Genomic DNA, 14,679 nt, shown 5'->3' on the forward strand with positions numbered 1-14,679 from the left:
ACTTCCTAATATTAAAAACTCAATCGCAAATTCAAATTCTCGATTGCGATCCCCTTGTGCAACGCATGTGATTGATAAGTTGACGGCTTTCAAGTTAGCTAAAATCGATTGCGACGTAACCCCCTTTTACGTTTTTTGATAACCTGATACCTATAAACAGTGTGTAAATAACCTAGTAACATGAATTCGGTTTGTTCACCACAAACTTGTAGCGTTAAGCAATAGATCAAGTTATGTTCTTGTAATGCTGAATACTGTAATCCCCGGATACTTGAGAAAGACTTTGTTATAACTCCCCCTTCCGTCTTATCATGGTACACGATACATTGATCCCGATTAGTAAGAATTCGGACTGACATGGCTCATCATAAATTGAAGAAAACAGCGATGTAATAGTCTTCTGCCGACTTGGTTAAAGGCGATGTAAAATCTATTTACCTGCGGAGGTATAGGACTGTGCCAATGCCTCATATTATTAAGGACGACTGATAAAAAGAATAGGTAACCGGCCCTTATGCACCCGTTATTAAATATATTCTAATAAGCACAATGCTGGTTAAATTTGTCCACGTTTGTTCATTAAGTTGATAGTATTATTCCAGAGTAATCATTGTTTTGGCACTTATGGTGTCTTGACTACTGTGGTCATTTATAACATGCCGATATTGCATATTATGGTTCCTGAACTTTCGTTAGAGGCTTCTATAAAACACGGCTTTTGCGGAGCACATGGGGATAGATCAGGGGTGGGCAACATACGGCCCGCGGGCCGGATCCGGCCCGCGAAGGGATTTTGTCCGGCCCGCGGACAGTTTTCCGTTTTCCGTTTTAGTGAATGTCTGTTATTATATACGTATATGCGCAGTGTGCTAGAGTGGAGCTTACGCGTAAGTTCGTCGAAGCGAGAAGACTTGCATTATCGGCATTTGCGATGTACTCAACCCTAATTTCGTTTGTGGTAATCATGGTGTTTGTCGACTACAATGGTCAATTACACCAGGCTGATATTTCTTATTTTTCATTCTGTAACCGCCGACTTGTAGCACGGCACACTTCTAGGCTTTTGTAAGACGAAAGCACTGCTTATACCAGGGGTCGCCAACTCAAAACGGGTCGCGGGCCACTTTTCAAATTTCGTAGAGGTCGCGGACCGCATGAATTCATTATCGAGATTTCTCAGGCCACACAGTTGAACAACGATGCTATCTCGTCACCTACTCAATCCTAACGAATATATGTGTTGGTAAATTAGGGGTACCGGGGTTATCGAACTCTTTGAAATCTTTATTGAGGATTGCACCGTGTGTTGATTGATCAGATAGAAGCAGACATGGCGGCGTCTGCATGACAATGCTATTCTCAAATCCACATTGTCTTCGTCATTATCGGCGAGAAATGGCTTTGAAGTGACATTACTGTCGTTAAAATGTATTCATTAAATGCGATTTATTCCTTGTATATGTGGAATGTGGATTAATGGGCGAATATTGTATCGATTCAGCAATCCGGCCAGCCAAGTACTTAATTTTCCTAGATCCGGCCCGCCGACTCGAGAAGTTGCCCGCCCCTGGGATAGATAAACCTCTAACTCTAACACTTATATACGAATATAGAGTAGACCTCGATCGGACTCGACCTCGCAACCGATAATGTTTTCTGCTGTGAAACGTACCACTACACCAGTGGTCGGGAACCCTTTTCGACCAAAGAGTCTTATGGACCTAATATTTTGATATTGTAAATCCGAAAGAGTCATACATTTCAATCAACTGTTACGTCACAATTGAACATCCGTGGCGTATTGGTAGCACTAGTGTGCGCTATATTTTTTGCCCACATTGTTAGGTGGAGCCAAACATGGTCACGACAGCCGTACATACCCACCGTGTGATACGTCAGCGACGTCGGGTTAGGGGAGGCAGTGTCTCAGATGTCGTCAGGGATGAGTGAAGGGAAATGTGAACCCTTCAATGGTTATTGTTATCTTCTATCGATGTTTATGAATGACTAGATCTTAAACATTTTTATTCCCAAAATCATGGAATTTTCACTGTCCGAAAATAAAGCGCGAAAGGAGAGATAAGGCTCAGATGAGGCACGGACCATGGACGGGCCAGGCCTCACCTGTGACAGCGCAAATCATCGTAAATAGCTTAGAATTTATAATCACTGATATTAATCAGATGTAATTGTTGCTCTGATTCTGAAAATCCAAGTAGTAATCGCCTACTAAAATGTATGGCGTAACGTAACGTTGCGTTAAACACCTTTACTATTACGGCGGTGCTGGAAAGCTACCAACCATTCAAGAAAATAGATAGCGTTGTTTTTCATTTGAATTTATAATTGTGAATGTCACTTCCAAGGCATTTTATTTCTCGGCGTACATAAGGAAGACAGTGTGTATTTGAAAGCTGCATTGTCCTAAAAGTGTCGCCACGTCTGATGTTCTCTTTCGTCAATGTAGGTATCGTGCAATACACGATTTCTAGGCGCGCATGGTGGGTATTTGCGAGTTGTGTTAGTCAGCAACTTAAATTTGGAGATTTTGAAAAGAGGGCGGTCCTACCCTAACAAGCTGCTTCGATATTGACAAATTAGGTGCAAAAGAGGCATATCTTATACCCAAAAGAGCCATATATGGCCCACGAGCCATAGGTTCCCGACCACTGCACTACGCTATCTTACCATGGAAGTGATCAGATCACTTCATGATTGGAATCGGCGCACGCTTTCTCAGTGACCAATGGTGCATTTTACATCTTCGCCATTACCATCGCGTCTTGGGCGAGGGATCTATGGACCTATATAATCTGCTCCTGAGCCCCTTCTTTTATTAATTAATTAGACCGGAGCTGGCCACGGTCATCCGAGTACACAGATATGAATATTATTTCTATTAATTTTAATGATTATAGTGCAGTGTAAGATGCTATCGTCGAGTACTGGAATTATACGCTCCTTGTCTCAAGAAGTTGATCTATAAGCGGAAATTATAGTTTCGATACTAATTTCTGCTGTGGAAGGCTGCGTGTCAACTTCGATTGTTTTATCGCAGCAGATAAAACATGTAGCGGGAAGCGAAGCGAGTTGTGGAAGTGCCATTTCTGTGATTTCGCGATCAACCCACACCATTGTAGGATAACTATGCTCCTAAATACCAGATATTCTTTAGTGTGTCTGTCTAATCTTCGATGTCGAACAGGCATTATATTCGTTGTGGTCGCCTAAAACAGTGCTTCTCAACCTTTTTAAGTTCGCGACCCACTTTTCATCCAAATTTCATTGCGCGACCCCCCAGAAGCACTTTCGCGACTAACGTTTAAACCACTGCTCCTTGGCGCCATTTTTATGTTTTAAGTGCGTTATAGTTATCTGGTCGCGCTTAGCGTGATTATTTTTCCAAATTCATGATGGTATTCGATCAAAGATATTGACAATTGCATACAATATACTATGAATTTTTGCCGACAGCAATATATAGAGACAGCCATTTAGCAGCGTTACCATATTTTGGAATCGGGCTAAGAAAACATATTTGCCAAATCAGAAAAGTTAGTTGTCAAGACTAAAAGCAGCGGATTTTGCTATTTTTGCTGGAAATTTGTGGAGTTGACTAATAAAAAAGGTCGTTACTTTAGATCGACTCCCGAATTTCCCGCTCGAACGTCCGTATTTGCTATTTAGCGTCATTTATGCCCATTTTCAGTCGAATCTGTTCAATATCCTAGCCGTAAAGGAGGACGAATTGCCAGAAAGTATGACATTTAGGTGTCCTCGGAGGACAATTTCAAAACCTTGAAACGGGAGGACAAATCTATGGTAACCCTACATTTAGGCGCCTATAGAGTCAATGGAAATTTCAGCATACCGAAGGTTTCGATCCTTTTGGGCAGAGGTCTTCTCACTGTCGATATTTCTGGCGGCACATTTCGCGATGTCGCATGTTGACCGAAACTTCATTTGCACTGGTATGTCGTGGCGCGGTAATGGGCGACACCGGAAGGCCTACTTCTATAGATCATGCGTATTATTTTATCAGGGAGGTGGGTAGCTCTGTTAAAACCAAAACATCAAACGATGTGAAGTCGCGCCCAGCGCGAAGAAAATTTGAAAGAAGTTCCATAATTCTCCAAACAAATACCCGATATTTTGTGTTGATTCATGAGATAATTTTGGCCCCTCTTCGAGATTGATGCACCAATTCTGGGGGGTAGGGGTGCGGCAGTTAAGGTTCTGCATGTAACAGATCGATTACAGACGTGAAAGGCTTATCGGCATCCGATCTGCTTAAGCGATGTTTTAAAAAAGTCTGGAAGTGAACCAGTGCTCCAAGTCGGCAGATGCGCAATCATAATAGTGAATATCGGCCTGGTATAAATGACCATTGTAGTAGAAGAACACCACCATGAATACCACAAACAAGAACATACGAGAAAGCGCGTATCCAATCGGCAATTCGTCTATTACGTCGAACACCAAGCAGCAGTGACGTGCGGTCCAATGAGGCAGGTGAGGCAGTGCCTTACCCGTCGTCAGGGCGAATAAGTGAAAACCCTCCATGAGTCGATGATTTTGATATTTTCCATCGATGTTCATAAATAACTAGATGTGAACATTTTTTCACACAACATCATCAATTTGCATGATTATTATCCAAAAATGCAGCGCGAAAGGAGTGTTGCGACACAGGTGAGGCACGGGAGGGAGGGTATTCATAATGTAGTAACTTTCATCAGTTTTCACAGTTTACGGCCCCATTTCCAAGTATCAGGACTGATAGACGAAATACAAATAATGTGGTAACTTTACTATTCTTCGAAGTTACATGGAATGTCTGTCTTGGCCGTTCTAGTCTCGAGTCATGCGAAATTACTCGAGTACAAGTCGAGTCAATACAAATAATGACTCGAGTCAAGTCTAGTCACCAAAAAATCGCGACTCGAGTCGAGTCATGACGCGAGTCATTACAACCCGGGGTATTGGCGCCCCATAGGGTGGTCAGTTTTCAAGTTGATGACTGAATTTCGTCAATAATATTGGTAATTGCATTATCTTGCTATTCATTCAGATTTACCGGTAGAGACGGGAGCAAGTAATTCATAATTATAGCATCTGGTATGTTGTTATAATTTCAATATTGTATGTTGTTTATTCGTGACCTCCCATCTTTTATATAATCAAAAGGTACTGTAGTCGCCCAAACGTAGCAGACTAAAAGAAAAACTTTCGTGAGACGCACACACAAATTGCCATGTCTTCATTCCTCTGTGAGTGCCCCAGGTGGCATTTGCATTGTTGGGGCTCAGATTGGAAGGACCCGACTATTCGTCATGCCCGCAGAGCGCGGTATGCATTTCAAAATCAAGCTATTTAGGGACATTAAATGCCGAAACTCGAGGAAAATTTTCAAGTGAATTAATTCTCTTGAAAATATGTTGATTTACGAAATAATTTTGAGTCCCCTAAGAGCTTGCTCCTGGTCCTATTGGGGAGTTTGGGGTGTGACAGTTCCGGACCTGGCAAGAATGCAAATCGTTGGGTGCGACGAATAGTCCTGCATAGAGGTGGGCAATGGGTGCATTATGATGCAACAAGCAAATGACTATGATTTATAAAGAGAGTTGTTATCTCATAAGATCTTTTCATTGGAAGCCTTATTTGTATTGTCTTCCAAAATCTCTTCTGAAATTAGTTCTAAGAAGCAAAACAAATGTAATCGTGGGTAATCGTGATTACTTTTGAAAAGTAATCGTAATCGTAATCGACTACTTCCTGATTTGGCTGTAATCTTAATCGTAATCGTAATCGCGGGATTCACAAGTAATCGTAATCGCAATCGATTACATTCGTGAAGTAATCACCCCATGTCTGACCCTCATACCCGATTCGGAATCGGATCACTGATGTAATCGATTTTGCCAACTCTTAATTAGGCCTATTGCCAAGGCTACTCTTATGCGACTCTACTACAGCTGCTGGGATCCTCCCACGCGATTTTGACAGTGAATAATTTTGAGAAGCACTGTTCTATTGCTATTCAAAAAAGAGAATTTGACTATAATATCGCTTTGAAATTGTGTCATTGTTTATATAATCAATTGTAGTTAGCAAAATGAGTCTAATCTGACTAGGCATGAAAGTTGTGGCCTTTATACTATCTTTGATATTTTTAATGACAAAAAGGCTGCGAGGTCTCTCTTGGTTAAGAATGTGCGGATTTGATTTCATCTCCCATTGTATTCGTAGAATTTCATGGTTTGACATTGAACTTTCAACTGTGATTTCAGGTTTTATCGACTCAATATATTCAAGAAATTTTCGAAAGAAAACACTAGCACAAACAGAGACCGTGATGGAGAGCACCACAAGCATGAGCATGAGCAAGAGCATATACCAATGATATGATTTTTGTTTAGTGACAACCTTTCGATAGGTGCTAAAACAGGGGTGTCAAACTCAACTTGCGTCGCCGTCCGGATTCGAATCTTTAAGACGTTCATGCGCCGCGTCGGATTCCGAAATGTACCTCAAAATACATGCTGTTGTTTTGCACTTGAACACTTTATTATCAAGCGTCTATAATATATAATAGATTACATTACGTCACCTATCATAGGGTTCTCTTTTATCAACACATTTGTTCGCAAATAATCGAATTAACAAAATTGCGATAATTGGCCGGTTGAATACAATTATATGTACTGCTAAAACAGTGGGTTTAACGACGAAATACGTTGTCATGTTGCTGTTTGCTTTGTTTTAGTCGCAATGTCACAATAGTCCTGTGTATATGTTGTGAGAAATACAAGAGATTTAACCGTAAACACGGACATTGAAATTTTGATCCGGTATTTTATATCGCGATTCGGGTTTCTCTTGAGGGGCCGAGAAGCTGTTAAGTCATTAGCAAAAAAGGAGTGCGACCACCGAGTAGAGTTAGATTTTGTGAAACAACTCTATTCTCCATGTATCCTACACAAACAGGTTTCTGGCGGACGTTTTCACTTCTGCGAATAACTCAGTGTTCACATTTCTGCCTTCTCGAGATTCGGTGTCAAGTCAATAGCAGTGATTTGTTGCTGATGGTGGCTGGGGTGAAACAACAACACTACTGTCGATGTGGCCTATGTTTAATTAAACATACTCGACATTTGCGGTCTTGAGGGATTTTGTTAATGAAAGTATTTCGTACTTACAATCTCAACATTTGGCAGCAATGTGCTGGATAATATTACCATTTTCAAAATCGCTTCGCGGGCCGTATGTTTGACACCCCCGTGCTAGAATAATGTGAATCATTTACCGAAATATGTGCAAATGGTCAAACGCGTTGATGCACGAAGACGTGCAAGTGCATATAAACTAATAGCGCAGCTAGATAAATATCAGGAGTTCTGGGACACTGGGAATGATCTACATATGAAAATGTTAATTTTGAAACAGAAATATACCGTTTTACCACATTTTTACTACTGCGACGCGCATGCAACCCGAAGTCAGAATCCGTTCAACGGTCAAATCTGAGTTTTCGAGTTTTTGGGTTTTCGGGTTTGAATCTTCGAGTCGACGCTTGAAGTTGATTCCGACATATACCTGCTATAATGTTTATTGATGTTCTTCAACACTAGGTTCCTATGCATTGACGTAAATCGCAATGGAAAGCAGTATAGACTATCTTTACACCAGAGGGCCTAACGCCCTAGGACAGTGATTTTCAACCTGTGTGACTGTTCGCACTGGTACGAAGGAAAAAATTTCAGGGTAAATATCAACCGTGGTGCGAATGAAAATTGTCCATATTTCTCACTTTTTCTGACGTGGAATAATTAAAATAAAGGTAATAGGATATTATAAGTACAGTGAGTTCATAACTTTTGTCGTTCGGACGTAATAGGGTCCGTCAAGCAAAATCAGTATATCCGCTAGCGGCGCTAGACTTGAGTTGTTAACTTCTACTAGAGAACTTACTGGGCGCTTTTGACAATCGATCAGTACCGTAAGTCGTTTTTGTAGTTTGATTGATTAGGATTGTAAGCTCTCAACGGAGGTATGCCGCAGTACTGCTGTGCCCCCAGATGTAATGGTACATCCTAGGGCAGGGGTTCTCAACTTCCGCTGTATAACGGGCCGCATTTCAACAGCAAATGACGCTGCGGGCCGCAGAACATTATTACCTTGTATTTTGGGCTACTGTTAAATTTGGGCTTCTGTAGCCTATCTACCAATCGTATTCGGACATTCAGGACATTTTTATGAATTCTGAAGCATTGATGGGCGGCGTTCGTAAGTTTGCAGTTGCTGTATTTTTGTGAGAATAAGTATCTTCCGGCGGCGCAAGTAACTCCCTTCATGGAGCGTGCATTGCATTCGTTACCAAGTCGTTATATGCACCTTCGAACTCTTCCACCAGAGAACCGAACTGAACTCTCTGTTTCAATGCGTGAGCGAGCAAGCATTAAATCACTGTCACTTTTTCGGTACTGAGGCAATTATCACTTTAAACTCGGAAATATATGAGAAGAAGTCTGGTGTTCGGGGTCATTTCTGAGCAAACCAATCAACCCTTCTCCTTTCATTCCATAGTTACAAAAGTCAGCTTTATCAAGTTGATGTTTTTCGCCGGTCCCTCCCCACTTTTGCCCCGTCAGCATTTCGTCTGCAAATATGTCCACTCGGATAAATGAACCCAGATAATTAGCTCTGCAATGTATGTGGAGCCAGTGGATTAGTCCAATGCGAGGCTAGAGTAGTCTTCGCGGTAACGTGTTACAGAACATGCGGTAAAAGATCGACTGACACTGCTGTCACTCATCTGGTCACGGTTGAATCAGACAACTGTAGCGTCGAAATTTGTCAGGTGATGTTGTCCTTGGTGCTAAGCGCCGGAAACAGCAAATATTCCCAGAGTATGTCAAAGTTTAATTGTAATACACCTTCTCTAGCAGATTTCTTTGGTTTAGCGATATTCCAATCAATTTTGAACGATGCGTCTGTAACGTCGTCGACAATTTTAACAATGTCTCGAAATTTGAATTGTATGGTTTGACACCTAGGTAGCAGCGTTTTTTCTAAGATCAGGGGATATGTGTAACTCCAGAAGAAACTGTCGTGGTACCATTGTAAGCTTCAACCCTTCTTTACTACAAGTGTTTGGTTTTCCGTTTATATCCGAGAAAGCAAATTCATTGTTGAGCGCAGAGTTACAAACCCAGTTTTCGACCTTTAATGTCCCGTTCCTTGTTCTTGTTTCTGTTCAAATCATTCGGGGTGAGTGAAACACGCTTTAAAAGTGTACTACGAAGCGGGGTCCCCTTGAACCAGGGTCCAGCCGAATATCGATTCAAAACAATAACAATCTAAACTCGAGCGTATATCAAGAATCCAGAACACATCAAAGAATGAGTAATCAAATGAAGCAGAGACCGTGCGATAAGAGAGCCAAGTAGCTAAATTGATATGTAACAATACAACCGTGTCACTAGTAATTGCGTTCGTGATGAAATATGTCGCGGGCCGCAAAATGAACGTCTGCGGGCCGCGGGTTGAGAACCCCTGTCCTAGGGTCACATGTTTCCCACTGACATGGATTTACAGTTGAAGTGGCGAGTAGCGATTAGGAGAAATGGGAAGACCTGACATGGATCGCGACCGCGTTTGTAGTAGTCATATTATGGAAGAAGATTACGTGCAGCCTATAACGGACGTTTTGGTCGTTGCCTAGCTCAAACGATAGTTCGTTATATTTACTTGATTAGAGTTTTGGCTGTAACACTTTAGGCTTGTCGAGTAGCTTGCCAACTCGAATTGAGACTACCACCTCACTTTCTTTGCTTCCTACAATCCGAGCCTACCCCTGAGACCCAGTCAAATGTAACTCAAACAGTTACAGAATAGGATAGCAATTTACTACATAGAAAGATCACGTCAACGTCGAGGCAATAGTCACAATAGCGGTTAACAACAGTTAACTCTCTAGGCTCTAAACTTACAATCTAAACAAAATACAATCACCTGAATGATGGCCTAAACTTATACAATACTCACACAATACAAATAATGCCCTATGGTACATTGTATCCCTAAATTTAGCCTAACTTCAATCACTGATCCAATGATATTACAAGCAACAAAGCGACTAAACTTCAACAAGTGACTATCAAGACACGAGGGGAAAATCCAACCACAGAGGGCACTACTGAGCTGCGTGGCTCACAATCACTTGACCATTTCTCGTGTTACATTCCCCCCCACAGATGTAGGAACTACGAGAATACATCGACTTAACCTAATAGCACGAGATATTATCAAGCCAAAGAAAAGTAATTCAAATTACCAATCAACTCATGCCACAATGTCACTATCAATATAGGTCAAATGTTCTTCAAAAGGTTGGTGAGACTTCAATAAATCTCTCAAATACATCAACAGTCTTCAAGTAACATTTTCGAACAACCATCTGTTTACTGGCTGTACAATCAACCAAGTATGAACGAAAAACTGGAACTCCATGAGGAAAGGTTCCACTCTTCTTCTTTGGGAGACATCGGAGTTCGATCCACATCGCACAATGGCATTCACCAGACACTCAATCTTCTTCAAGGTCTCCAAAGCTGTTTCGGTTTGCACCTCCTTATAAAAGAAGGATAATGACAATATGTCAGTGCCAATCCAAATGGCAGCCAACTCCAACATTGATTTGTCCATGCTACCAAACCGAGCAAGCTCTTGAAGACAAGCCCCATTATAAAGAGATGCTTCTTCATCAAACTCAGTGCTGTCAGAATACCCTTGTGGATCCTTCAACAATTGCGATTGGAAATTAGCACCCACATCGCGAATCCCATCGTCACCAGTTATGGAACGAGAGCATGCTTCAATCTTTGAATCCAATGCGCAATCCATTGACACCTGTGTCATCAACTTTTCAATATTGGCATCAAGAGAATATCGTTTCTCAAATGTGAATTGATTTCCTGTCACTTCTCTATGCACAAATTGCACAGGCATCTTTGCTACCTGACCTTTACCAGTTGGATCAGGATGGCTTGACTTGTGAAGTATTGATACTTCATCATGCGCATTAGGTGATTCGGTTTCACCTTCAAACTTTGCATCACGTGAACAACTTGAGTGTTCACACAACAATGTATGTTCCGGAATATAATTATCAACTCTGTTCACATGGAGAACGTCTTCCGGATTACACTTCAGCGCCTCTCCAATATCAGGAAATTTACAAGACCTAGCACTGTCAAATTTAACCATTGTGGTTCGAGAACATTCTGTGTCCCAGTCCTCAACGTTTTCATAGTTTCCTTTCAAAATACCAAGGTCCTGAACACAAGTATTTGCATTGATGCAATCTTCAATTGGGTGTGGCACATTGACAGGATCGACGATAACATCGACTTCAGTGGAATTGAATACTACAGCTTCAGAATTACTTGGACATTCCACATCCTGACCTTTCGCATCACATTTGTCTTTGCTTGTCCCATTGACAAATACTTGTACAGTGTTGCCAAGGCCTTTCACAGCAAGTCCAACAAGGGCAGGAGAAACTGGATTCTCTGTATTTACACTGCTTTGCTTCAGAGAAGTACTTTGACAAACAGCCATTTCTTCAGTATTCTTCTGCGAGTATGAATGTAGCTTGTGCACGTTAGCTGAGGATTTCCAAATACTTGCTTCAACGCAAGCAAGTTCAAAGTCTTGCTTCAATCGTAATCGTGACGTTTTACGTTCAATCATTAATTTCTCATCTTCCAAAACTTCGCGATTGAACTGATGAGCTAATTTCAAATGAGCCATTTTCTTTTGGATGATTGCTTCTTTTCTCTTCACGTTTACAGTATCATGTATCCTGGCAGAATATGCATTTCCAAATCGCCGAGACATATGACGACTGCTTCCAACATAATGCGAACGTGTATGTTTCGATCTTTCTTGCATGCATCTCTCCAACTTACTTTGGAATTCATGATAAAATCTCACTTGTTTATCATGATCTTCATGACATGCAATCTTTTCTAGATCATCTTCGACTCCGAGGAGATATAAACTCCGGAGTGTAGAATATTCTTGAAACATACACCGTAGATCACTTTGATGTCTCAGAAGATTGATATTTACGTCTCGGGTCAAGATTTCGTGTTCAATGCTTTCATATCTTCTATGCAGTCCGGCAAACTTCTGAATCAATTCTTCTTCAGACACACACTTAATTCTTGCCATGGTCATTGTTGTTTTTCATCAGTTACGAATTGGAGAGACGTTGGAAACCTCAGTTGCACATTACCGTTTTGACTGGCGTGAACTAACTATTTGCTTACCTAGGGCTGGGCCAATCAACAACTCCTGAACTTGCTTCCACTTTCAATTACAACTAGGACAATTTCATGTATGGAGGACACTAGCCTCATATGAGAACCTATATCTCATTCAAATGCAAAATACTTCTGCTGAGAACCCTTGGCTAAGCAGTCAAATTTTCTATTGGGAACACCAGCCTCAATAGACTTACGAATTTGTATCAACTGCTACTAAAGCTGATTCTAGCAATCAATTCAATGTCAGCTCTTCGAATGCAACTAGCAGTTGTCAATGGTACAATACCGGTACTCCACTTGCAGCAATTGATATTCAACAATGGCCAAGTCTATACAATAGACTTGGATATATCAAATTGTGGACGACCGTTTCTATCAAAGGTTGCCGTTTTGATAGTCTTCAAATTACTTCTGAGATTGTTGTTAACTTAAATATAACGGACGTTTTGGTCGTTGCCTAGCTCAAACGATAGTTCGTTATATTTACTTGATTAGAGTTTTGGCTGTAACACTTTAGGCTTGTCGAGTAGCTTGCCAACTCGAATTGAGACTACCACCTCACTTTCTTTGCTTCCTACAATCCGAGCCTACCCCTGAGACCCAGTCAAATGTAACTCAAACAGTTACAGAATAGGATAGCAATTTACTACATAGAAAGATCACGTCAACGTCGAGGCAATAGTCACAATAGCGGTTAACAACAGTTAACTCTCTAGGCTCTAAACTTACAATCTAAACAAAATACAATCACCTGAATGATGGCCTAAACTTATACAATACTCACACAATACAAATAATGCCCTATGGTACATTGTATCCCTAAATTTAGCCTAACTTCAATCACTGATCCAATGATATTACAAGCAACAAAGCGACTAAACTTCAACAAGTGACTATCAAGACACGAGGGGAAAATCCAACCACAGAGGGCACTACTGAGCTGCGTGGCTCACAATCACTTGACCATTTCTCGTGTTACACAGCCAACTGGATCACTCGGCAAGCGCCGTTACAGAAAGTTGAAAAATGCCGCCTCGTCCGTTTTTCAATTTAGCACACCGGTATCTAAGCTACCATCTGCTAGAACAGAGAAAATGGTTTCTTGCAGAAGTATTTTAACCGTCGATTTGGAGAATGAATATCAGCACCAGAAAGAGACGGTCGATACAGGGAATTTTCTTGATTGCGCAAGCGTAAAAAGTAGCTTAGAAGGTGCAAGAAGATTCCACACAGCATACCGGTAATTTCCTATGTTACATTTTTTCGCAGGTGTATGTAAATTAATTACTCTCATACCCCTGAGTATGAAGCGACGCTACTTCTGTAAACACTGCACTCCAGACTGCTAAAAAGAAATCTTAGGCCTTGAATGCTGCCTCGTTCCGCTAATTCGGAAACAACAGGTAAACAAAACAATAGTTTTATTGAACTGAACATCAAAAGAATATAACATATAACCAATCCTAACAAAGTAACTTTTTTGAAAAGAATTCCTACAATGATTTTCATAGGAGTGAACTAATGGCAGTAAAATACATTTCTCTAAGAAGTGTTTATCAAATTTAATATTTTCTGTAAAAGAATCTTTGAAAGTGTAAACAGCAAAATAAAATATTTTCTAGTTGTTGATCCAAGTTAGCCTTTATTTGGTAATAATAATTGTGGTTTCTTTTCAGCTCACTTTTCTGATTTTTGATCACAGGAAAGGGGAATAAATTAATTGAAGCTGCTGTGATATGGCTATTTCGGTCATTGTATGGGCATGTCACTTCAACAAGGCCGTCGGGTGAAATTTACGAATCAGGAGTTGCTCCAAGATATGGAAACTCGGGATTAATAGAGTCCACATTGGGCTGCCTCTATGCCGGCTACAGTCGAATAGTTCAATTGTCGTACGTTCGCATGCTCTACCATGTAGATAGCTGGTGAGCATAAACTTTTGGAGGCAAAAATATTCTCACACAGTAACTCAATATTTCTCCTGCTTGTTGCCTTTATAACCTCCCCAAATCGCGATGCACTAATTCTCCACTCTCTGTCGTGGTGCCATTTTTGCATTCACTCTGTGTCTGCAGTAATGTTGTTTCTTGAATACGTTGCGCTTCCTCATCAGTTATCTATTTAGTTTAGATGGTCAAGTTCATAAAAAATAATTATCTGCCTGTCCAGAATTTTTACTGCCATGTGCATGTTTAGACCCTTTGTAGTAAAACTGACTATTGTGGCATACTATCATTATCATTAATAGGCTATTATACCATATTCTGTTACTCACTTTCAAAGAACGATCTATCCAGTATTCAGTGAATGGCAATTCCGGGTAGTCATGGTCCATAGCTGCTTGTTG

At 40.9% G+C, this 14,679-nt stretch overlaps 1 long non-coding RNA gene across 1 annotated transcript in view; it reads right to left on the reverse strand.

Moving 5' to 3' along the window:
* LOC145447143 (uncharacterized) overlaps window positions 1–8,078 on the reverse strand; it is a 307,246-nt gene extending 299,168 nt beyond the window's left edge. The window contains exon 1 of the long non-coding RNA XR_013917466.1: window positions 7,891–8,078. This is a non-coding gene — a long non-coding RNA (uncharacterized LOC145447143). The remainder of the gene's footprint in view (window positions 1–7,890) is intronic.
* Window positions 8,079–14,679: the final 6,601 nt, after the last annotated feature.

Source organism: Botryllus schlosseri, chromosome 9 (assembly GCF_051294905.1).
Source record: "Botryllus schlosseri isolate E-star chromosome 9, Bs_hap1, whole genome shotgun sequence".
NCBI lineage: Eukaryota > Metazoa > Chordata > Ascidiacea > Stolidobranchia > Styelidae > Botryllus > Botryllus schlosseri.